We start from the raw sequence: 26,586 nt of genomic DNA, 5'->3' as shown, positions 1-26,586 counted from the left end.
GTGCTTTTCCTAACCTTCCCAGAAGGTGGCGCCTGTCAGCCTGTTGCTCCCAACTGGTGTAAAGTGGTGTGGCCCATTTAATTCTTAACTTAGGCTATTTCTGTTTTGACTGGGGTCTGAGTTCTGAGGAGAGGGCAGGCCCTTGAGCTGGGCCCTACCTTCTTCCTCTTAGGGAAGATATACCCCCTAGGGAGTTATCTTCTGCATTTCACTAGTTTCTTTGTCTCTCTGACTCTGTCATCTCTACACCTGTCTGGGTCAGAGCACTGTGAATTGATAATGGCTGAGGCTCCATTGAGCCACTCAGGTTGAAAGAGAGAAAAAGAGAAAGAAAGCCTCCTTCAGAGCCAGTCCACAGTCCCCCAATTTTGCCCGTCAGTCAGATAGAGCACCTGGTCTTCTGGGCTCTCCTTCCTGGGGCACAGGTTTTTTCTGGCTCTCTAAGGTCAGTCTCTAAAAGTCTCCGTACTTTTTTTTCTTTTTTTCATTAATTTTTTTCCTCTTTGTCAGCCCCAGCTTCTCTCCACTGGGAGTGACCTCAGTGTACTTTGCTGCTTCTCTATTTTTGTAGCTTGTATTCAGCAGTCCATATTTGTTAATTAAAACCCCAGTTGGAGCTGGACTGAAATCTATACTCTCACTCCATGAATGCTGCTTTCTCCCACAGTGAGGTCCTGCAGCCCAGCATGCCACAGGGGGAGGGGGCTCCTGGCATGGGTCCATAGTTTTTATTTACAGCCTTTATGCTGCGATCTCTGCCTTTCCACCCAATCCAGGTTGGTGTACAATATGTGGACAGTCACCGTTGTCCCCCCCAGCAGTTGTTCCAGATTATTTGCTAGTTGTTTCTGGTTGTTTATTAGTTGTTCCAGGGGGCTAACTAAATTCCACACCTCTCTATGCCACCATCTTAGCTCCTCCTACACTTTCTATTTTTAAAACTTACTAGAAAACTACGTTAATCAAAGAAGCATGGTCCCATGCAAAGACAGATATAGAGGCCAATGGAATAGAATTGAGGGTCCAGAAATAAACCCTTACTCTTTTGGCCAATTGATCTTTGACAAGGGTGCCAGTTCCACTCAGTGGGGAAAAAATAGTCTCTCCAACAAATGGTGCTGGAAAAACTGAATCTTGACATGCGGTCGCAGTTGAATTGTCTGGGGGGGGGGGGCGGCCGGTTGCTGAACCCTCGGCTCTCGGCGTTGCTCGGAGGGTACCGGCGGCGGGGGCTCTTTCCCGGAGGCGAGGGCGAGGCGGGGGACTGGGCCCGGTCCCCGGCGGAGGCGTGCAAGGTGTGGAGGGCGGCGAGAAGGAACAGGCAGGACACGGTTCTTTGAGGGTGAAGAAGCCAAGAGAGTTTATTAGGGGTGAGCACAGGTTATATAGGCTGGCATAGAGGGCGGGGGTTGTTACAAGTCAATGCTGAGGGGATAAAGGCTAGGATTGGTTCTGAGAGGGTGCGGAGGTTAGGATTGGTTCTAAGAGAGCACGGAGGTTGTTTGAAAAGGGGCGGGAGTTGCTCTGGCAACGGTGTCTGGCAACAATGTATGCACACTGGTGGTGATGGGAGTTGCACTGGCAACGGGGAGTGTCCGGGCAAGATAAGGGGGTGGGGAAAAGGCGGTTCCCTCCGGCAAGCCTCCCCTAACAGTGGTATTTTGGGTGAGGAAATGGGGCCTGCCTCCGGCCTCACTTTCCCAGGCCCGGGGGGCTGTGAAGGGCGCTGTTCACCCGTACCCACTACCCTCCCCAGGGGTGGCTGATCCCCTGGCCCAGGCCCGCCAAGTCGAAGCACGTAATCAGTGTCCCGCATTTCCCCCTTTTTTTCTAATTAAAGGAAGAAGCTTACCGGAGAGGTCCGCTAAAGGATGAGGGAAGGGGAAGGTTGGGGAGGGGAAAAAGGGTTGACGGTGGCTCAGCAAGGCTGGAGCTCAGCGTTGGTGTGGCGCCCGGGCGCTCGACAAGGGCCTCGCTGCTAGCGGGATGGGTGAAGGTGGAAGGTTTAACTGGAGCTCGAGGTTGGTACGAGGTTCAGGCGATTGAGAAGGGCCTCGCGGTCGGCGGGTTGACCGGTGGCGGTGAGGTTGCGGAGGGTTGGTTGTCATCTTGGAGTAGGGAGCGTCAGAGGTGGCGAGTCGCTGGTACTGGATTTGCACGAACGAGGAAAAAATAGCATCTGTTTGTTTTCTTACAAGTTGGACGATTCTGCGGATAATGCAGGGTCCTAAAGTGAGAGCTAGAATGATCATTAGTAGGGGGCCGAGAAGAGGGAGGAGGTAAGGGAGGAGGGGGGTAAAGATGTGGGACCAATAGCTGGTGGCTTCACGGTCTCTTCTACGTCGTTCTAGTCCCTCTCGGACCTTGTTTAGGCTGTCCTCGGCGAGACCTGTGGAATTGGCATATACACAGCACTCTTCTCCTAGGGCGGCGCAGAGGCCTCCTTCTTTGAGGAGGAGAAGGTCGAGACCTCGGCGGTTTTGGAGCACTACCTCAGAGAGGGAGTTGACAGAATTTTTAAGATGGGAAATAGCGTTCTGTAGGTGACGAATGTCCTCGTCAACCGCCGCTCGGAGGTGAGTTAGGGTGGAGCCTTGACTGGCTAATGCAGCGATTCCGGTGCCAGCGCCTGCAAGACCTAGGAGGGAGGCAATTGTGAGGGCGGTGATGGGCTCTCGCTTTTGCAGAAGGGCGGGATCTGCAGTTCTTTCTAGGCGGAGGAAGGAGTCCTCCTCGCTGTGGTATAAGACCCTAGGGATAAGGACAATTAGGAGGCAAGTTTCATTAGTGGTATTGAGGGTTTGCACATTAAGGCAGGGGGTAAGTCCTGTAGAGGAGCACAGCCATTGGGAGGAGTTGTGGGGAATAAGAAACTTGGCAGAGCTGCTGGGAGAGGAGTAGTTGGCACAAGCTGTGAGGCTGGGAGAGTTGCTTGAGCGAGGACGGATGCACTTTCCTGTAAAGGAGACTGAGTGAAAAGTTAGAGGGACGGCAGAGGTATTCCAATTGCATTCCGAAGGGCTGTTCTCTGTGTTTTCTGAAAAGGAGAGGTTGGAGGCAACTGGCTTATATAGGGGGAAGGAGGTGGAGAGGCAAAGCCAACAAGAAGAGGTAAGATTAGGGCTGGAGAAATTTACCGAGGTGAAGGCTGCTTGGATAAGGCTGAGGAGGGGAGAGGAGTAACGAGAGGGGGGTAAGAAAGGTTGGGGTGATGGGGTTGGCGATGCGTTGTTTGCAGCTGAGGTGCGACTGGTTGGAGCTGAGGTGCGGCTTGAGGGCTGTGGAAAAAGGGGGTTCACTCGGACTGGGGTCCAGGCCCAGGTGTACTGTTGTCATCTGGTGCACCAGGTTGCGGAGACGACGGCGTTCTCGTCTCGTTAGACGTGTGGTTGCTGGTGGCAGGCCGGATTGCCCTTCCTGGGATCCAGATTGGTTGTGCTGCATCATCTGGGAAAACACAAGCAAACCCGCACCCCTGGGCGAGGAGTGGGGAGGGACCCTTCCAGGCATTATTCTCTGGGTCCTTCCAGTAAACTATCGGGGCCTGGGTGGGCCTATACGAGGGCCCCCAATGTTTATGTAGGGGCGAAAGCCCTTCTTTATTGAATGTGAGTAGATTAAGGTGAATAAGGGCTGCTATGATAAGGTCCCCTGGAGTTGCCTGGGGGAGCATTGCCCTTTCTTTTTCAATTTGTGTTTTTAAGCGGCGATGGACTGCTTCCACAATGGCTTGCCCCTGTGGATTATAGGGGATGCCAAAATGATGGGTGATGTTATATAACTGAAGAAAAGCCGCAAAGGAGGCACTGCGATAGGCAGGCCCATTGTCCGTTTTTAGGTCCCAGGGGACTCCCATGAAGAGAATTCCTTGTCTTAGGGCCTTGATACAGTGTTTGGCCGTTTCCCCGGCAAGGGGGACTGCATAACACATGGCCGAGAAGGTGTTAATTATTACATGCACATATTTGAGGCGTCTAAAGGACGGAACGTGAGTTACATCCATTTGCCATCTAGAATTGGGTTTTAGGCCTCGTGGGTTGACTCCCTGAGGTTGCAGGGGGCCAAGCGGCGCAAAGGGCGCACAAGTTGCACAATTGCGGACAAGATGTTTACAGGTGTCTAGGGGGAGGCCACATAAATGATGTAACGAGGTAGCCGAAAAGTGAAACCTGGAATGCAATAACTTGGCCTGGTTAACAGCGTCCCCCGGAGGGGCTGCCGTGTGGGTTAGCATAGCTTGGGTAGTCTGAGCTGAGACCGCTTGGTCTACTATACGATTGCCATTAGCCAAGGGCCCCGGAAGGCGTGAATGACTACGAATGTGGCTAATGAACCAAGGATCCTGTCGATGCTCCAGGATGCTTCTGAGGTTAGAAAGTGCTTTATCAATGGCCGAGTCTCCCGGGAAAAAGGTGGAAAACGCGAGGACTCGGCAGACCTGATACGTGTAGAGGCTATCTGTGAAAAGGTTTACTGGGTGGTTGCAGTGGGCTTTTATTGCATATGATACCGCCAGAATTTCCCCCACTTGAACTGAATGAAGGTTAACATAACTGAATAGGCGGGGTTCCGGGTGGTCTTGGGAATAAGAGAGGAAGGCGAAACGGGTTTTGGAGGCGTCAGTGAAGACGGTAGTGGCACCCGGGATGGGTACAGAGGAAGGGAAAGGATGGAAAGGGCTGCGGAAGGGAAGCTTGGCGAGCCCCTGTAACAGTCGATGGCTAGGATAATGGCAGCTGAATTCCCTCTGAAATCCTTCTAAGAGGATTTGCATGTCCGGGTTATCATGTATAAGCAGGCGGGTTTGGCCTGCGTCCAGGGGCCAAACAATTTTTTCCGGCGGCGCTCCAAATACATGAACAGCCACGGTGACTAGATCTGAAGCTAGGCTGATCCAGAGCCGCACTGCGGGGCAAATTTTCCTAAGCCGGCTTTTAGCAGGGTGCACTCAAAGTAGAGGGCCTGGCACGGGAGTGGGGGTAGGGGCAGCGCTGTTCTAAGGGTTGCCTTGAGGTGTAGAAGGCAGCCAGGGGTTGTTAGTTGGCGGGGTGGGAGGGGCGGCGGCAGCTGCCGGTAGCGGCTCCGAGGGGGAGCTTGTCGAAGGGGGAGGTGGAAGTGGGAGGCCCCAAGCATCGCAAGAGGGCGGCGCGGTAGGCGTGGCCAAGACACAAGATGGCGGACCAGCCCCGCCCTGGGAAAGGGCGGGGTCCAAGGCACAAGATGGCGGACTAGCTCCGCCCTGTGAAAGGGCGGGGTCTAAGGCACAAGATGGCGGACTAGCTCCGCCCTGTGAAAGGGCGGGGCCTAAGGCGTAAGATGGCGGACTAGCTCCGCCCTGTGAAAGGGCGGGGTAAAGCTCATGCGGTTTCCGGCCCGGCTTAGGGCTGACGTCATCACTAGAGCACTTCCTCCCCTCAGTAGAAGAAGAAGGAGGAAGTTCGCCATTTTGGAGCAGTCTGGGGGGGCGGTTGCAAAGAGGCACACGGTGCCAAACAAAGAAAGAAACACACAAAGGACTACAGCAAAGTAATGGAGGGAAAGAGGGAGAGCGTTAGGAGGAATGGGGGTCATAGAAGAAAAGGACGAGAGGCAGACGGAAGAATGGGTAGTGGGGAAGGGAGGAGCGGCTCCGGAGCGGCGAGGGAGAGGCGGCCCCTGACGCGGAGCGGCGAGGGAGAGGCGGCTCCGGGAGCGGCGAGGGAGAGGCGGCCCTTACCTTGCAGGCGAGGAGAAGGAGAGCTGGAGAGGCGTCCGGGCGAGCGAGTGGCTTCACTGGACCGCTGCGTGGAGAGGACTTCCAAGTGCAGGTGCCCCACGTTGGGCGCCAGTTGCGGTCGCAGTTGAATTGTCTGGGGGGGGGGGCGGCCGGTTGCTGAACCCTCGGCTCTCGGCGTTGCTCGGAGGGTACCGGCGGCGGGGGCTCTTTCCCGGAGGCGAGGGCGAGGCGGGGGACTGGGCCCGGTCCCCGGCGGAGGCGTGCAAGGTGTGGAGGGCGGCGAGAAGGAACAGGCAGGACACGGTTCTTTGAGGGTGAAGAAGCCAAGAGAGTTTATTAGGGGTGAGCACAGGTTATATAGGCTGGCATAGAGGGCGGGGGTTGTTACAAGTCAATGCTGAGGGGATAAAGGCTAGGATTGGTTCTGAGAGGGTGCGGAGGTTAGGATTGGTTCTAAGAGAGCACGGAGGTTGTTTGAAAAGGGGCGGGAGTTGCTCTGGCAACGGTGTCTGGCAACAATGTATGCGCACTGGTGGTGATGGGAGTTGCACTGGCAACGGGGAGTGTCCGGGCAAGATAAGGGGGTGGGGAAAAGGCGGTTCCCTCCGGCAAGCCTCCCCTAACAGTGGTATTTTGGGTGAGGAAATGGGGCCTGCCTCCGGCCTCACTTTCCCAGGCCCGGGGGGCTGTGAAGGGTGCTGTTCACCCGTACCCACTACCCTCCCCAGGGGTGGCTGATCCCCTGGCCCAGGCCCGCCAAGTCGAAGCACGTAATCAGTGTCCCGCATTGACATGCAAAAGACTGAAAGTGGACTTCTACCTCATGTCAAAAGTTAACTGAAAAAGGATCAAAAACATTTAAATATAAGAACTGAAACTATAAAAATTCTATAAGGAAATATACAGAAGCATCTCTAGCACCTTGTGTTAGACAGTGGTTTCTTAGAATTTACATCCACAGCACAAGCAACAACAAAAAAATGATAAATGGGACAATTAAACTTTTGTACATGAAAGAAATTTATTAAGAAAGTAAAAAGACAACCTACTGAATAGGAGAAAATATTTGAAAACCATGTATCTGATAAGGGTTTGGTATCCAGAATATATAAAAGCAGGCTATAACTCAACAGCAAAAAGTCAAGCAACCCAAATAAAGAATGGGAAAAAGACTTGAACAGACATTTTTCCAAAGAACATATACAAATGACCAATAAACACATGTAAAGGTGCTGAATGTCATTAGTCATCAATGAAATGCAAATCAAAACCACAATGAGATACCATCTCAAACCTACTAGAGTGGCTACTATGAAAAAAATGGAAATAATAAGTGTTGGAGAAAATGTGGAGAATTAGGAATTCTTGGTGTGAATGTAAAATGGTGCAACCACTGTGGAAAACAGTTTGGCAATTCCCCAGAAAACTAACTATAGAATTGCCTTATGACCCAGCAGTCTCACTTCTAGGTATATATCCAAAATAATTGAAAACTAGGACTTGAACAGATATTTGCACACCAGTATTCATAGTGCCATTCACAATTTTCAAAAGGAGGAAGCAACCGAAGTATGTATCAATAGATGAAAGGATACACAAAATCTTATTTAAACATACAATGGAATATTATTCTTCCATAAAAAGGAATGAATTTCTGAGGCATGCTAAAACATGGGTGAACTTTGAAGACATAATGTTGATTGAAATAAGCCAGACACAAAAGAACAAATACTGCATGATCTCATTTATATGAAATAAGCAGAATATTCAAATTCATAATGTCAGGTTACCAGGGGGTTGGGTGGGGGAGGGGAATGGGGGGTTAGTGTTGAATTGGTATGGAGTTCCTGTTTGGGGTGATGGAAAAGTTTTGACAATGGATGATGGTGATGGAGGCACAACTTGTGAATGTAACTGAGACCACTGGATTTTATATTTGAAAAGGGACAAAAAGGGAAATTTTATGTTTTATTATAATTTCACATGCACACACATGTACATACAAACACAAATGTAGAAGTATACAGCACAAAGGGTGACCTCTAATATAAACATTGGCCTAAAATGAATAGCATAATTATTATAATATTGTTTAATCAGTTCTAACATAAGTACCACACTAATGCAAAACATTAAAATGTGTGTGAGAGGGGGTATATGGGAACTCTACTTTTTGCATGATTTTTCTGTAAACCTTCAACTTCTCCTTGTTAGTTTCCTAGGCTGCTCAAGCAAATACCATGAAAGGAATTCACTTAAACAATGGGAGTTTATTAGCTTATGGTTTTGAGTTTGAAAGAAAATCCAAATCAAGACGTCATCAAGATGATGCTTTTCCCGCGAAGCCTTTGGTTTTCTGGGGCTGTCTGCCAGCGATGCTTGGCTTCTCTGTCACATGGCAAGGAATATGGTGGCATCTCCTGGTCTCTCCCTTCTTTTACAAATTCCATTATGTCCATTCCAGCTTCTGGATGCTTCCTCTGTGACTTTCTCTCTCTAATGTCTGAATTCATTCTGCTTATAAAGGACTCCAGTAATAGAATCAAGACCCATCTTGATTGGGCTGGGCTACACACTCCTTAACTGAAGTAGCCCCATTGAAAGGTCCTACTTACAATGGTTTCACACACACAGGAATGGATCAATTTAAGGACATGTTTTTTGAGGGTACACACAGCTTCAAACCACCACCTCCTCTAATAATGATAATAATGATGATGATAATATCAATAGTAATAATAATTGACAGGTGTATTTGCTTACAGTTTCATAGTGTTCTAACCACATTTGATATTTGAATTCATCCTTAGAGACACCTGTATTTCACTTTAGAAGTCCCACTATAGGACTTGCTTGGTAATATGGCTTTTATGTCTTCCTATTTACTTTTATGCTATCCCTATTTGTTATCGGAAGTCTCCTTCCAAGGCCTTTCCCAAATAAAATTATAAGCATTGGATACTCAGGATGGAGTATCACTATTTGGGAAAATTTACATGAAGTTTTGTTGTGAGAAATATATCTTCACGTGACTCTCCTACTAGAGTGGTAATGAGTTACCAAAGAAGGAAGCAGAATTAACATACAACACTGGTGTGACCCAGCAGATTCCACTCTTAAGGAAACTGTGTAATTTCTTCAGCATGGTGCTGCAGTTTTTTCACACATACAGGTCAGAAAAATGTGAGATGGTCCTAGTAGTACATTGTAGTTGGCTTACGAGAATAGACTGCACATTTTTTCCCAACTCTGAGCTCATTGGCATTGCATTGGTAGCTTGATATTGGCGATTTCAGACAATTTACACCAGGAATATTGAAAAATGATACAAATCACAAATAAATAAATAAATAAATAAATAAATAAATAAATAAATAAATAAATTCCCTCCCTGGATAGCCAGTTCTTAAACACTTACCAGAACACTACTGAACCACTGTACCTAAACATTGATTTTTTAAAAAATTTTATTTGCTTATTTTCTAGTATAAGGGTCCTCAAAGTGTGGTCCCTGGACCGGTAGCAGCAGCTGGGAACTTGTTAGAAATGCAAATTATCTAGTCCCAAGCCTATCCTACTGAATCACAAATTCTGGAGGTGCAGTTTAGTAATTTGTGTTTTAACAAACCTTCCTCCCTCAGGTGAATCTAATATATTCGAGAGTAAGAACCATTGCTCTAAGGGTTAAATTGAGGAAAAATAAATTGTGCTTAAGTACCTGTATCATACCTTAACTGAATGATTATCTCATACCTGTCCCATTATCCAGCCTTCAGAAGATACATGCTAAATAGGACTGCTATTTATAGCATTCATAGGGAATGGTGGTAATGTCTCAAAGCTGTATCATTTCATGGGTTCAAAGCAGATGGACCCATGCCACTCATCATCTGATGCTCACTCTGGTAGACTGAGTTATATGCCCTAAAAAAGTCATATTCTTAATCTTAATCCCATTCCTGTGCATCAGAACCCATTGTAAATTGGATCTTTTGAAGATGTTAATTTTGGTTAGTGTATGCCCAACCAAATCAAGATGCATCCTAATCCTGTTACTGGAGGAATTATAAAGATAAAATTATGGGGACAAACTAGAAGCTGGTAGTCTACTGGAACCTGAAAGAGAAAGGAGAGGATATCACTATGTGACTAGAAAGCCAAGGGACCCCAAGAATTGCCAGCCTGCCAGAATGCCACTGATGCCTGGAAGAAATAAGCCATCTAGTCTTTGACACCATGAGCCAATAAATTCCTGTAGTTAAGCCAACACATTTTGGGGTGTTTGTCATAGTAGATGGGAAACTAAGACACCTTCAAATGAAATTACTGCCAAAAAACAAGTGATTTGTGTTAGTGTGGAAACTGGACTACCATATTCTTATATGGATTAAGAATTGGAATCACATGGAGGGCTTATTAAAACACAGATTACTAACCTCCATTCCCACAGAGTTTCTGGAATAGGGCCTAATACTTTGCATTTCTAAATAAGTTCTCAGGGGACTGACACTAATGGTCCAGGGCCCACTCTTTGAGAACCACTGTTTCAGTATATGTTTTTGCGTGAGTTTCTGCTTTTTAGCTTTTTCTTCTCCTCTGTTCTACATTTAGCTTGATTGTGATTTCTCCTCAGACAGGGTGCAGCCCACATCAGATGAGACATGATTTTTAATGTGCAGGAGCCTGCTGACCTTTCCATTTCTTGTCAAGATATTATTCAGAGTCATAATACACTTTTATCATTTTTCTTCATTCTCTAAGTTCTTACAGCCTTGGCACTTTGCTATTGTGTCAGATGAAACTCAGCTGCTTCCTCATTGCAGTGTTTGTGGCCTTATGAGTCACACCTTTCACTACCATCTGGCTTCCTCACTAGGTTCAACAGGGTGTTTCCCCCTTCTTTGAATAGAATATGTATTTATTTATTTTGAACAGAATAACGTACTCCACCTTAATTTCATCATCTTCTTATTTTACTTTTCACAACAGAACAGATGCTCTTTCCAAAGTATAGAAAGCACAGTTTAAGGTGTTGACTGGTTTGAACTATCGTCTGGGTTGAAAAGGTTCTAAAGACTGTCATGGTGACTCTAGGAGACCTTTCACACTGTATTGTAGAGCTTAAGTGGGATAGCTACCTCTTTTCCTTGAACTCTTGGAATGCAGCATTTTTATATGGGTGGCTCACGTTGTTACATGTCTTATTGTTTTGTTACATCTTTGAATAATTGTTATGTTTGCCACTAAACTTGAGTGAGAAAACTTTAAGACCTATCTCGGCTATTCAGTGTTGTGTGATCTGTGGTGCTTATTTCATAACTAGGGTGAGGATCACAATGATATCTATGATGTTTTGTAATGATATCTAAAATATATCTAAAAATGATATCTAATGTGTTTTGTAAAGTCTAAAATGTTTTATAAATGTGAAACATTATTAGTGTACCTTATAATACTCAACTTGGACAGAACACACAGGAGATAGTCTGATATCTGTGTCAGTGTGTGTATATGTATGTTGGGGGGGTGCTTTATAGATCTGTGGAGACTGACATTCAAAATGGCATCTGACTATGTATTCATTAGCTGACATGATCATTGGATATGAGCATACAACAGAAAGTACAAAAATTGGCTATTAGTTAGACTTCCTGAGCCAGGAAAAATTGAGATTGGCTGCAGCCCCTGGAACTTTGGTTGACATTTTCTGTTGGGGAACTAGGGAGATTCTAAGGAGTTGAGGGTATGTGATATAAAGAACAGAAGTACTGAGGAACAGTATACTCCGTTGTTAGTCTTTAGTAAGGCACCTCATCAATAACTTTTTGACCGGACAACTATGACCTTTTTCTTGACTATGAAGGCCCATTTACTGGGACAGAGGGCAGAATGGGTGGGCTAATTCTAGGTTTTCAAAATAGCAAATACTAAACTGGTATGTGTGTGTGTTGTTGGTAAATATTTGAAATAGAATATGTGAAATCTTAGTACATCTTGAGAAAACACTTGGAAGTCTTCTAGAGAATATTTCTCTCCTTGTTGGACTCTCATGATGTTCAGAAAATTGGATATACCAACTACTTGAGATTTTGTAGTACAGGGCCTTGAAATTCCTCTCGGTCATATATTTGACAATTACTTATGCCATCCAAACAAAATGGCATAAAGAGTGCTGAAACTAGTGTCTGGGGATGCTCTGCCTCATTACTTATTAGCATGCTGAAGGCATGTAAGTCAATTAACCTCTCCGAAACTCAGTTTCCTGATCTATAAAATAGAAATAATAATCCTTAACTTGTTTACCTTCTCTGAGTTTCAGATGAAATAATGTATATAAAAGTATTTTGTCAACTAAAAAGCATGCTAGAAATACAAGACTTCAATTTCATAAAGATTATTCCATAAGGCTTTCCATGTAGTCAATACAATTGAGTTTGCTATAGAATTTGAAAACAGGACAGAAAAATGTGGGGTGAATAAAAGAATCTTGATGTAGATTCAGTGCCAACTGAACAACCATATATGGTATGTCTTGATTCATGCATCAAGTCTACTAGCAGGCTGGCTAGCTGCAGATCTGCCGCCCTCATTCAGTGTCTTTGTTGTGACCCGAATAAAGATATAGACGTCATATTCTTCAGATTCACAGTGATTCACACATGGGAGGGGTAGCAACACCATGAATGACAGATATAAAATTCAAATTGATCTCTAAAGGCAAGAACATTGTAAAATATAACATGGATATAAATAAAGTTCTTCATTTAGAGTATAAATAATCTATTGCACAAGTTCAGGATGGGGATGCTTTGTCTTGAAACCATAAGTTGATATGAAACCATCTGGGGGCTTTAGATGACTACAAGCTCAAATAGAATGTGATACATTTGCTTGAAAAAAAAACATACCTAATAGAAAAATGTGGCTGCCTGCTGGAGTGATCTTTTTTTCAGAAATCTAGCTTCTGAGTCAGGGGATTGGAGTTCTGGTCCTCACTGTGCCAATGTCTCATGGCGTGACCTTGCTCAGTTCATTTAATGTCTCTTGGCTTCAATTTCTCTAACCTATAAAATGAGAAGTTTGGACTAAGTTATTTCTGAGATTGCTTCCAGCTATAAGATTCTATGACTCTGAGTTGGGTCATTAAAAAGTCTTTTTTTATTTTGGTGTTTTGGAAATTGATATATTCACTATAGTTACAAGGAAATTTTAATTATGGAAAAATAACTGAAACCAAAAATTAAAAAAAATACATATAGGTGTATATATATGTATATACCTTTTTATTCTCTTAGTGATTATGAACTTAAGGATTTTTGGCTAACCACCGAATAACGTACTTTTCAATTTATTTTGCTTAACTGGTGTACCTTAAGAACTTTTCTGGAACTTTAAATTTTCCTACAATTTACAGGTACAAATACCAGCAGGGTCCAGCTGGCTCACTTTCCTTCTATGACAGATAATTGAGTTATATGTGCTTTTACAGTGTGTACTGTTAGATATTTAGCATGAGACTTTCAAAATTAAGGTCCCTTGTGCTGTTTATGGACATATACAAAGTCTCAGATCTCTCTTTGTAGGAATAACAGTTTATCATCAAAACCATGGAGTCATTTCTGCTGCCAAAAAAAAAGTGTTTCTTCTTCCTAACCTATAGGAGTATTATTTCTTTAACATAAGCTTTAATTGAACAGTGAATGACTTAGTGGCTTGCAGTGCCTGTGGGTTTTGCAATGTGCTGGATTTTTCAGGAGGAATGGCTGAGTGCATGATTATGTTGTTCAATGTTTTAATGCATCTGGTAAATTTCACTCATTTCATTATGCTATTTGTTTGATATAGAGCTTGTTCTATATCCCGTACAATTGGGTTTCTTGTGCTGTTTTTTCCATATTTGCCTTATTTTCCTTATTCATTTTTCAACCTTTGAACTGTCTTAATTAATTGTAGGAATGAACATTAATCATCATATCTGTTCCTCTGTTATACCAGATAAAAGAAATTCACCATATTAAGGATGTTATTTTAGGATAGATAGTGGCTTGTATTTATGCTTCCTTCTGTCCTTCCCTCCTCTTTCTTTCTCTTTCCCTCTTTCCTTCATTCCACTTACCCTCCTTTTCTTTTGCCTTTTGTTTCTTCTGTCCATAGAACTGATTGAATCACCACTGTGTGTTAGGCCAGGGTGAGGATTTATAGACTGATAACTCATCAGCCTTCATGGTGCTTACAGTCTAGGGAGGAATCATTCTAGTAAATGATGAAAATGTGGAGTGGTTGAGCTATCAACTCAGTAATGAAGGTCAAAGAAAGCATCCCAGAAGAGATTTCAAACTTGAGATCTGAAGACTGATTAAGAGTTAGCTGAACAAATGGGCTGGACTTCTGTTGGTTGTAGGAAATGTTCCAGGCAGAGGGAAAAGCCTATGATAAGGTTCTGAAATAGGAAAAAACATAATACAATTATGAAACAAGAAGATCAGTCAGGCTGAAGCCTGGAGCACAAGGAAGATTGGCTAGAGATGGGATTAGAGGGGCAAAGCCTTACAAAGACATTATGGGTCATGGATCAAAGAGTAATGGTAGTCACTGGGGTGTTTAAAGCAAGGAAATAACATTATCAGTTTTATAATTTTAAAAGATCACTTTTCCTGCTGGCGGAGACCAGTTTGGAGGGACTCAATATTGACTATAGGGTTATTGTAGTAATCCAAGTGAGATAGGATGGCGATGCATTGACTAGAGGGGTACTGGTGTGACTGTTCATTTGAGCAAAGCTTTGGAATCCTTTATTTCATTTTCTTTTTTAAGGCTGTCACTAAACAACAACAAAAACAGTAACAACAACAACGACACCTTTCTTCCCGTCTTTACCATGATTCTTAATTTGAGGATGCAAAGGAAATGAACAGTAACTATGAGGGGTTGAGGGGCTCAGAATAGATTTCTAGATGTTCTGTTGATTTGACTAGAAGAAAGAGCACCTGAATAAGATCTAAGACTCTGAATTTAAGCTCCTGTTTTGCCACTAATGAGGCACCCCTTTCAATTCTAATCTTCCGTGATTCTGTGAATGCCTGTGTAAAAGAACTCAAGAGGTAAAACCCTCCAGGTGTTTATCTGCATTTTGAACACTTAATACTGTTTGACTCCCATTAGTACGCATATTGAAATTCTAGATTCAACAAGTGAGAAGCCTTTGCTAACAAAATCAGAAATCTGAACCGAAAAAATTATAAATCTGATACTAAATTCCATGCTGTTTTTCTATTTTGCTCACTTGCTAATAAACATGAGGGGAGACTTTGGAGCATGTGAAAGGTAACCCTTAGACATTTTACTTCTGATAATAGAAATTTTTAGTAATGAGAGATTGGGATGGAGTGTGTAGTGGCTCCCAAACATAGGCCACTGACTGGTGCCCATTTGCATACATATGAATCCCCTGGAGGAGCGTGTCAAAAATACAGATTCCTGGTCTTACCCGTCTTACCCCTTACTTCAGATAGACAAGTGGTGGGTCTAGTGAAAATAGGGATGGATGCCATGCTCAAGGACAGTGTTTTCCAATGTGTGGTCCATGGGATCACACTAGTCTTGCAAGTGTTTCTTAAAAAAGGGTTAGCATAAAAAATAAGAGAAATACTGTGTACTATAACCTCTGTTCCAGATTAGCATATTTCCATGTTAAAGAATCTGAGATATCCTATGTGAAATAAACATGTTCAACTTTGTTTATTCCTGTGTTTCTGCTGTTAATTTGGTCCCTCAACTGCTTTTACTGAAATATCTATTAATAGCCTACAAATCTGGTGTTCCATGATGGAAATTTACAGGATGTTATGCCAGAGTCATGCTTCCTAGTAATTGGAATGAAGCAGCCCAAGGATATCCACCTTTTATAGCAAAGTTACACATTTGTAAGATTGCTGAGGGACTAGGGATACTGATTTTGGCTGAAAAAAAGGCACCGTCAGATAAGCACCTGACATCAATATCACTCTGTGGGTTATGTATATTGCATCACATGACTCTTCACATATACTCGATGTGTGACACACCCTCATAAGGCTGTGTAGGATCCAACCTGCCAAACCTTCTGTGAAAGCCCTGTGACTTTGGTTTCCCTGTCATCAGAAATCAACCAACCATATACGTTATGTTGCCCAGATTATGACTCTCTGATAGTGGAAGGGGCCCCTAAAACTCTGTCTAGACTAGGACTAAAAAAAAATACTTAGGTTTCAATGAAATGAACTGTTTCCATTAGCCATGCACCAACATTTAATTATTTAAAAATGATTGTATCTTTACTTGCTGTCCTGAGAAGCAGCTAATATTCAGCATTAGACATGCCACTGGCTAAATATAATTCTTTCGTTATTTAACAATGATTTATTGATCACTGTAGCAGGCAACAAACCTGGCACTGGGGTCACAAAATAAAAATACATGGTTTCTGTCTTTTGAAAAGGGTAGTCTAGTGGAAACAGCCACACAGACAGATGGTTATAATACATTGTGGTCATAGGCACAATTGGAGATAAGCACGAAGGACAATTGGAGCATAAAAGTAAAGTGCTTAAGTTGGCCTGGGGGAATAAGGAAGATTTCACATGAGACTAGTTTGGTTTAGTTTGTTTTTTTATTTTCTTCTGTAACCCTATGCTGACTCTGCTGTTATCAAGAGAAAGTTTAGATTTTGCTGCCTTGCGTATGCTCATATGCTTTTCCAAAATAAATTGTGTTTATGTAATAATTTTTACCTTTTCTTCTCACTCATCATTTCCATCCTGATATTACTCTGAATTATACCCCTTACAATAGTCTTAGTTTCAGCTGAGTATTCACATTTCTGGTACATGCTAATAGAATTTTTCATTTGCTTTGGGTCTGCAGATGTTGAACGCTTGGCTCTTAAGCATGGCATTATTCTTACAAGGATGGCAGTTTTCAAACATTTTGATTAGTACCTCAATTTTATCCACTTCTCCACTTTGAAGTGAGCCTGTGTTTTATATCTTCCCAACTTCAGCACCTACATAAAGCTCTAGTATTCAGGAAGGCAAATTTTGCCTCTAGTTTTATATCTACCAAACTACTGCAAGACTTTCAGAAAGGTTGGATAGCTTATAGTACCAGAAATTGAATATTTTACTTAATTTTTCAAAGAGCTGAAAGAAGTATACCCTCATCAAGAATGAATACACCTTGCCTATTTGCAATATCTTACATTTGAATATCATTTAATAGTTTGTACAATATTTTATCAGCATTATTTCATTTGACCCTCACAATACCATTTGAAATACAAGGTAACTGGAGCTTAAGGAGGTTTAATGAGTTATTCTGGATGATATAGCTAGTTAGTTACAGAACCAAAAAGCTCAGAGAAAAGTCTTCAGCCTCCAGTTATGAAGCTTTTTCACTATATTACATAGCAGGATAATCTTGCCATATGTAAGGTATAAAATTTTGGATGATCAAAATGAAGGAGTCGAGTTTTTGTTTGGGAATGCAGACACAAACATTGTATCATTGTTAATGGTTTGGGTGGATGAAATTGCACAGGGTTTGAGGTAGAATTTGGCTAGTTTGTGAAGGATGTTGAAAATGAGGCTGAGTGTAGATTTAAGGTGATGAAGAATAATCGAGGGCTTTTTGGTTGGTTTGGTTTTGTTTTACTATCGAAAGCAATCCAATTCATTCATTTATTCATTCATTCAAAAATACATTTATTCAATTTCCACTGTATGTTAGGAACTGTTTTCTAAGTGCTGATGAATGTGTTTTCAATATGTACTGTAGTCATATGGAAGGGCACCATCTGCTTTGTGTGTGTGTATGTGTGTTTGTGGTATTTACTTTATAAACTTTTAATTTTAGACTACTTTTAGATTTACAGAAAAGTTGCACAAACATTACAGACAGTTCCTACATACCACCCTCTCCTAGTTAATCTCATTATTAATATCTTGCATAATCATGGTACCTTTGTCAAAATTAAGAAATTGAATATTATATATTACTATTGATCAAACCCTCAGCCATTACTTGTATTTTCTTAGTTTTTACCTAATGTCTATTTTCTGTCCCAGGATCCTATCCCAGATACCACATTATTTTTAGTTTTCATGTCTCTTTAGACTCCTTAGACTGTAACAGTTTCTCAAACTCTCCTTGTTTTGATGACCTTGATAGTTTTGAAGAGTATTGATCAGGTATTTTAGGGGATATACTTCAATTTGTATTCCTCTGATGTTTCTCTCATACTACCTGCTTTTGAAATAACCAATGGAAATTCCCTTCACAAATCAAAAGTTTAGCTTCCTTAACTATGTTTGGATCTTGAAGACCTTTAATCTTTTTAAAATGGTAAACCTCATATTCTTCTCAAATAGCTTTAGCAGTATCTGTTACCTTACCTATTCATTTTAGGTGTCATGTTTTCCATTTCAGCCTACGAGGGTTATCTGGAAAGAAGAGTTTTCATTCAAATCACTAGGGATTTAGATGATTGATTCCAGGGAATCCTTCTGAAACCTCATTGCCTTTAGTAGCCATAATTCAGTCACCTCTGGGATTAGCACCTCAGTAACAAAGGCCAAGTGCCTAGCTGTTTTCTGATCCATGACTTAAATTATCACATGGTTTAGTTTGAGCTTTGAACAAGATGTTAGCTACTGTGCCACAGATTGGTGCAATTGGGATGAAATTGTGGGGCTATATAGGCCACTGCGTCATTTTCTTATATACTCTCCAACCTTCCTAGGAATCAAAACACCCAAAGTTGAGCAGAGAAATCCTTGAATAGTCCTCTGTCAGGACAACATTCTTTAGCACAACATTCTCTAACCAACCATTAAGAAATGGACTTGGGCCATTCTCTAGGAACAAATAGGACTGGCACATCCACAGGATTCTTATTTCTTCTGGAAAAAAGAAAGAACAATCTCATTTTCTTCTTATCTGTCTCCACTAGATAAATTTAAATTCAGTCTCGCTTTCAAGACCCTTGTGAGAAATCTGACTTTTCAATGCTTTTGTCCCTGGGTGTTTGGGGATATGTGCTTAACTTGTACTGCTTGGGTTTGATTCTGACACCTCTTTTTATTAGCAGTGTGGCATTGAGTGTGTCACTTAGCTTCTCTAAATCTTTGTGTTTTGATCTATAAAGCAGAGGTATTAATAATATCTACCTCCTCAATTTGATTTGAGCATTGATTTGGATAAAGTCTGCAAAGTGCCTAGCACAGTGTCTGACACACACACACAAAAACAGCTTAATAAACATTAGCTTTTATTATTACTGTTATTCCTAGTACCTAGTGTGAAAAACTAATAAAAAAACTAGATGTATCAACCATGATTCCAATAATAGCAGATGAAGTTTTCTATTGTCCTCACTTCCTCATATCTTGCTCAGATACTGTGATTACCACTGCTCCAGCCTCCAGCTTGCTGACCACCACCCTTCCACTACAACTCTACATTCACTCTCCTTTGGGATGAAGAATGGCTGCCTCTTCAGTTTTTAGAGAGGAAATTATGTTTTTAAAAAATCCCTGTAAAACATGGATTTGAATTAGGAAATCAACCATAAAAGGATTTTTTATTTTGCATGCAGAATTTTGCCTCAGTGACCACAATGGAATTTTATGAGCAAATCAAAATTTTAAGAATCTTCGGGTTTTTCTTTTTGAACCAGCTGGGGCTAATTTCTACCATTGGCCCTTTCCCAGAGTCACTGCTCAGGTCTCACCACTAGCAAGGGGCATGTGGACAAGCTATTGATGTATGGATTTTCCTGACCCTAAGATATAGTTCTTCATTTGTTGGAGATCCTGAAAGGCTGGCCTGGGACTGTGCCACTACCAGAACTGTTGCAGGTCCCCTGCCAGCACTCACAAATCCTGACTTTGCAGGGAGTAGTAATTTTACTTGTCTTCTCAGTGTGCCCTGCCATACAGTCTTTCTTATTCTGTCTGTTACAGCGTCAATTAAAGAACATAGCTTTCTTTGTGCTAGCCTGCAGATCAGATGCTTCAGAGCAGCAGGGAGAGGATAATCCCACACCTGCAGGAATGCAAAGGTTCCTTACTTGCTAAATCAATCAGCAGGGCCTGCTCAGCACAGCCAAGGCAGCTGCTTCTTTTCTGGCAGGCCTTGCTGGCAGAGGGAGAGTTCAAGAGTCCTCACCACTTGCATTTATGTTTCTTCTCTTCCCTTTTATCCTCGACAGAAATAAAAATAGGAAATTTCTTTAATTGGACTGATGGTCTTTATTGTTAGAATATCGACTATCAAAAGTAGCCTAATACAGAAAACATTTAATTAAAGGCTTCAGGAAGTATCACCAGAACCTCATTTAACACGGCATTGCAGAAGAATTCTAGGACACATATGTGGCATATCAGTAGAGAACCCTTGATATGTGCAGTGGGGAATGTTTTATTCCCCGTTAATTTTACTTTTAAATGCTCAAAACTAATAGGTTTCCAAAGCAAAAATTCTGAGTGTGTTCAGAAGTTGAGGAATAGCAGTTGGTTGCAACTCTTGTCCATCTCTGATTTATCGTTGGTGGTCCCAGGGCACTGTCATGAGAAGGATTCTGAAGACTCATTCTAACTCTGTAGTAAAAATACTGTGATTGACTAAAGCATGGATGTGGGGCAAGGAATTGCAACTCACATCAATCCTAATCACTACTTATACTGGACCATACCATGACAACAATGATTATTTATACTCTATACTGTGTAAAATTTAAACAGTGTTTCATAAAATATACAGGACAACATTTGCATTACAGAAACAATACTGCACTAATTCATTCTTTTACCCAACACTTATTTAGCAACTATTGTGTGCTAGGTGCTGTAGACATAGAGCTAAATAAGCTCTTGTGTCTGTCCTAAAGGGGCTTCTGTTGACTAGAAGAGACAGCATGAAAACTAATGCAATGACATAATAAATACATAAATAAAGAATATAATAAATAAAAAGCAAATATAAATAAATCCAACAAACAAATAAATAAATATACATACTAGATTGAGTGATCACAGCAAAGAAGTGAGTAACTCTGCCTAAGATGAAAAGTTTTTGAAAGGGTTAACAAGCATGATATCCTGTCAGTTTCTGGATAACATAAACACTGAAGAATTATTTGCTCATAGTCTTCAAAGCAACTCTGTCAAAAATGGGATAGTACTCTTTACAATGTAGTAAAGCTATATGCTTGAGGATACTCTTGGTTTTCTATTATTGCAAATTGATGCCATTCTGCAAATTGATGCTGTGGTGAAGAACCTAAATATTTAGATTCCTCAATTATTTTCTCCCTTACCATTTTCCCACACTGTCTCCTATGAAATTCAACTGCTTTGTTTTCTTTTGATGTCTTTTGTCCAACTCTTGTAGTCATTCTGATATTTATAGTTTCAATATGCCGGTAAAGATACAGGACCTGATGGCAAAGCAATATATATTTTTAAATAATTTGACATGCCACACCAGTATGGGCTTCTGGATTTTCAGATTGGTTAAACTGCCATGTCAATATTTCCCTTTGCTTTAAAATGCTAAGCATCTCAAATCAGTTTTTTCAAGTATGTCATAATAAAAAATATGCTTTTAAATCCAGGGACCCATGCATATAAACTGACCATGTGTGTTTGTATGATTGTGTGTGTGCATATGTGTGTGATTACCCAGATTTAATATAGCTTCAGGTATATCTCTAATTGAGTAACTCTCTCTAAGTAAACATTATGTTATTAATATTTAAAAGCACTTTGTAGATCTTGTATATAGACTAGTAAATTAATAATGGTGAAACTAAAGCCACATGTAATTGAATGCTTCATAAAAAAATTAAAATACAACTTTTGTATATACCAAGGGGAGCAGTGGTTCAATTTTTATATTTTTATTTCTAAGAGTTGTTTCTTCTAGATGACTCTTTTGTACACTATAAATTAACCTTATTTGGGTCATAACCAGAGATTAGGAACCAGTTTTGTATTTTATTTAATTTTTATTTATTGTCAGATTTTTTCCTGATTATTAAAAGCAATAAAATATTTCAAATAGAAAATCATCCTGAAGAAAGTAAAATTTCTCACAATCCCACTGCCAAGCTGTAATAATTAACATGGACTATTTCCCCTTTCATTTCTTTGTTAATGTGTATGTTACACACATTGCACATATCCTTCAGTCATTTCAGACATTTAATAAATATTGAGCACTTAATAATGCACATGATATATGAATATATATATGTATCTGTGTGTGTATATATGTGTTTGTCATTTTTAAAGCAGTTTTATTGAGGTCTATTCACACAACATTCAATCCATCCAAAGTTTGCCCTCAGTGGCTTTTAGTATATTCACAAAGCCATGCATTCATCACCAAAATCAATGTTAGGACATTTTCATTACTCCAAAAGGAAAAACATCTATATCACTTAGCAGTCACCTCTCCATCTCTCTATCCTTTCCTAACTCTACATAATCACTAATCTAATTCTATCTCTATAGATTTATTTATATTTCAATTGTATGTAAATGGAATCGTACAATGTCTGTTTTTTCACTTGGCATAATGTTTTTTTTTTTTTTTAATTAGAGAAGTTGTAGGTTTACAGAAAAGTCATGTAAAAAAATACAATGTTCCCATTACCCCCCTATTGTTGACACTTTGCATTAGTGTGATACCTTTGCTAAAACTGATAAAAGAATATTGAAATAGTACTAAGTGTAGTCCAAAGCTTACATTAGGTATATTTTTTCTCGTATACCATCATTTTAACACCATGTAATAGTGTCATACATTTGTTACAATTCATGAAAAAACATTCTTATACTTGTACTATTTATCCCAGTCATCATCCACAACAGGGTTCACTGTGTAATACAGTTCCTTGTTTTCTCTTCAAACTTTCACTCTAGTAACATATATGACCCAAAACCTCCCCTTTCAACCACATTCACATACCTAGTACAGCCCTGATAATTACACTCACAGTTTCATGCTACCAACACCAACATCCATTTCCAAACCTTTACAATCAGCCTAAATAGAAATTCTGTACAAATTAAGCATCAGCTCCCTATTCTCTACCCCAGTCTATCCCCTGGTAACTTACATTCTAGATTCAAACTCTATGTGTTTGCTTTTGTTAACTAGTTCATATCAGTGAGATCATACAATATTTGTCCCTTTGTGCCTGGTTTATTTCACTCAGCATAATGTCCTCAAGGTTCATCTGTGTTGTTGCTTGCATCAGGACTTCATTCCTTTTTATAGCTGAATAATATTCTATGGTATGTGTATGTTGCATTTTGTTTATCCATTTTTCAGCTTATGGCCATTTTCATTGCTTCCATCTCTTGGCAGTTGTGAATAATGCTTCTATGAACATCAGTGTGCAAATATCTGTTTGAGTTCCTGCTTTCAACTCTTCTATGTATGTACCTAGTAGTGGGATTGCTAGGTCATATGGTAATTCTATATTTAGCTTCTTAAGGAATTACCAAATTGCCTTCCATAGCTGCTGCATAATTTTACCCACCAGCAATAAATGAGTGTTTCTATTTCTCCAGATCCTCTCCAACACTTGCAATTTTCAATTTTTTAACCATAGCCATTATAGTGGGTATGAAATAATATCTCATTGTGGTTTTGATTTGCATTTCCCTAATAGCTGGTGATGCCAAGCATCTTTTCATATGCTTTCTAGACATTTGTATACCCTCTTTGGAGAAATATCTGTTCAAGTCTTTTGCCCATTTTTAAATTGGGTTGTCTTTTTATTGTTGAATACTAGGATTTTTGGTATGCTCTGGTTATTAAACCCATATTGGATATGTGGTTTCCATCTGTTTTCTCCCATTGAGTAGGTTGTTTTTTCACTTTCATGAAAAAGTCTTTTGATATACAAAAAAATTTAATTTTGAGGAGGACCCATTTATCTGTTTTTTTTTTTTTTTTTCTTTCATTGCTTGTGCTTTGAGTGTGAAGTATAAGAAACCATTACTAAACACAATATCCCAAAGAGGCTTTCCTACATTTTCTTCTAGGAATTGTATAGTCCTGGCTTTTTTATTAAGGTCTTTGATTCCTTGTGAGTTAATTTTTACATATAGTGTGATGTAGGGGTTCTCTTTCATTCTTTTGCATATGGATATCCAGTTCTCCCAGCACCATTAGTTGAAGAGACTATTATTTCCCAATTGAGTGGACTTGGCAGCTTTGTCAGAAATCAATTGGCCATGGGTGTGAGGGTATATTTTCTGAACTCTCAATTTGATTTCATTGGTCAATATATCTATCCTTGTGCCAGTACCATGTTGTTTTGACCACTGTAGGTTTGTAATATACTTTAAAGTCAGGTTGTGTGGGTCCTCCAATTCTGTTCTCCTTTTACAAGATGTTTTTGGCTGTTAGGGGCCCTTACCCTTCCAAATAAATTTGTTGATTGGCTTTTCCATTTCTGCAGTGTAGGCTGTTGGAATTTTGATAGGGATTGCACTGAATTTTTCAATTTGGGTAGAATTGACATCTTAACAATATTTACTTTTCCAATCCATGAACATAGACTGTTCTTCCATTTATGTAGGTCTTCTTTGATTTCTTTTAGCAGTATTTTGTAGTTTTCTCTGTACAAGTCCTTTATATTTGGTTAAATTTATTCCTAGATATTTAATTCTTTAATTGCTATTGTAAATGGATTTTTTCTTTATTTTCTTGTCAGATTTCTCTTTATTAGTGTATAGTAACACTACTGAGTTTTGCCTTTTGATCTTGTACCCTGCCACTATGCTGATTTTGTTTATTAGCTCTAGTAGCTTTGATGTAGATTTGTCAGGGCTTTCCCTATATAAGATCATGTCATCTGCAAATAATGAAAGTTTTACTTCTTCCTTTCCAATTTGGATGCATTTTATTTATTTTTCTTGCCTAACTGCCCTAGGTAGAACTCTAACACAATGTTGACTAGCAGTGGAGACAGTGAGCATCCTTGTCTTGTTCCAGTTCTCAGAGGGAAAGCTATTAAGTCTTTCACAATTGAATATGATGTTAGCTGTGTGTTTTTCATATATGCCCTTTATCATGTTGAGGAAGGTTCTTTCTATTCCTATTTTTCTAAGTGGTTTTTTTTTTTTTTAATCAAGAAATAATGCTGAATTTTGTCAAATGCCTTTTCTGTGTCAGTTGAAATGATCATGTGTTTTTTCCTCTTTCATTTTCTTGATGTGATGTATTACATTAATTGATTTTCTTATGTTGAACTGCCCTTGCATACATGGGATAAAACCCAGTTGATGATTGTGGTATAAAATTATTTTGCTGTGCTGTTGGATTCAATTTGCAAGTATTTTATTTAGGATTTTTGTGTCTATATTCACAAGAGAAATTGGTCTGTAATTTTCTTTTCTTGTGGTATCTTTATCTGGCTTTGGTAATAGGGTAATGTTGGCTTCATAGGATGAGATAGGTAGGGTTCCCTCTTCTTCAAATTTTTGGAAGTGTTTGAGCAGGATTGGTATTAATTCTTCTTGTTATAATTGGTAAAATTCCCCTGGAAGTTTTTTGAGAGGTTTTTGATGACTTATTCAATCTCTTTGCTTTAATTTATCTGAGTGCTTCTTTTTCTTCTAGAGTCATTGTAGGTTATCTGAGTGTTTCTAGGAATTTGTCCATTTCATCTGGGTTATTTAATTTGTGGGTATACAGTTGTTTATACTATCCTCCTATGATCCTTTTTATTTCTGTTGGGTGAGTAGTAATTTCCCCCTCTAATTTCTGGCTTTATTTATTTGCGTCTTCTTTCTTTTTTTTTTCTTTGCCAGTCTAGCTAAGAGAAGATCAAATTTATTGATCTACTCAAAGAGCCAATGTGTGGTTTTGTTGATTTTCTCTATTGTTTTTCTTATTCTCAATTTCATTTATTTCTGCTCTAGCTTTTGTTATATCTTTCCTTCTGCTTGCTTTGGGATTAGTTTGCTGTTCTTTTTCTAGCTCATCCAGGTGTGCAGTTAAACCTTTGATTTTAGCTCTTCTTTTTTAATGTGAGCATTTGTGTATAAATTTCGCTCTCAGCACTGCCTGTGCTGCATCCCATACATTTTGAAATATTGTGTTCTTGTTTTTAATCATCTCCAGATATGTACTGATATTTACTGATTTTTTCTTGCAATTTCTTCTTTGATTCACTGATTGTTTAAGAGTGTGTGTGCAACCTCCATATATTTGTGAAGTTTCTGGTTCTCCACTTGTAATTGATTTCCAGCTTCATTCCATTTTGGTCAGAGGAAATGCTTGTATAATTTCAATAATTTTAAGTTTATTGAGGCTTGTTTTGTGACCAAACAGGTGGTCTATCCTGGAGAATGATCCAGGAGCACTTGAGAAGAATGTATATCCTGTTATTCTGGTGTGCAATATTCTGCATATGTCTGTTAGGTCTGGTTCATTTATCATATTACTCAAGTTCTCTGTCTCCTTATTGACCCTCTGTCTAGTTGGTCTATCTAATGATGCGAGCTGGATATTGAAGTCTACAGTACAATTATTGTCTTAACATCTATTTCTCCCTTCAGTTTTGCCAGTGTTTGCCTCACGTATTTTGGGGCACTCTGGTTAGGTGCAATTTATGTTTGCTATTTCTTCTTGGTGGATTTCCCCTTTTATTAATACATAGTGTGCTTATTTGTCTCTTATAACAGTTTTGCATTTAAAACCTATTTTGTCTAATATTAGTTTCACTAACCCAGCACTTTTTTGGTTATAGTTTCCATAGAATATCTTTTTCCAACCTTCTCTTTCAACCTATTTGTGTCTTTTAGTGAGTCTCT

At 40.3% G+C, this 26,586-nt stretch overlaps 1 protein-coding gene across 4 annotated transcripts in view; it reads left to right on the top strand.

The window, feature by feature from the left end:
- CTNNA3 (catenin alpha 3) overlaps positions 1 to 26,586 on the top strand; it is a 1,946,492-nt gene that overhangs the window by 918,947 nt on the left and 1,000,959 nt on the right. The gene's annotated exons all lie outside the window — the stretch shown is intronic.

Source organism: Choloepus didactylus, chromosome 15 (assembly GCF_015220235.1).
Source record: "Choloepus didactylus isolate mChoDid1 chromosome 15, mChoDid1.pri, whole genome shotgun sequence".
NCBI classification, from domain to species: domain Eukaryota; kingdom Metazoa; phylum Chordata; class Mammalia; order Pilosa; family Megalonychidae; genus Choloepus; species Choloepus didactylus.
Note: the sequence above shows the minus strand (reverse complement) of the source record. Positions and strands in the feature narration are given on the sequence as shown.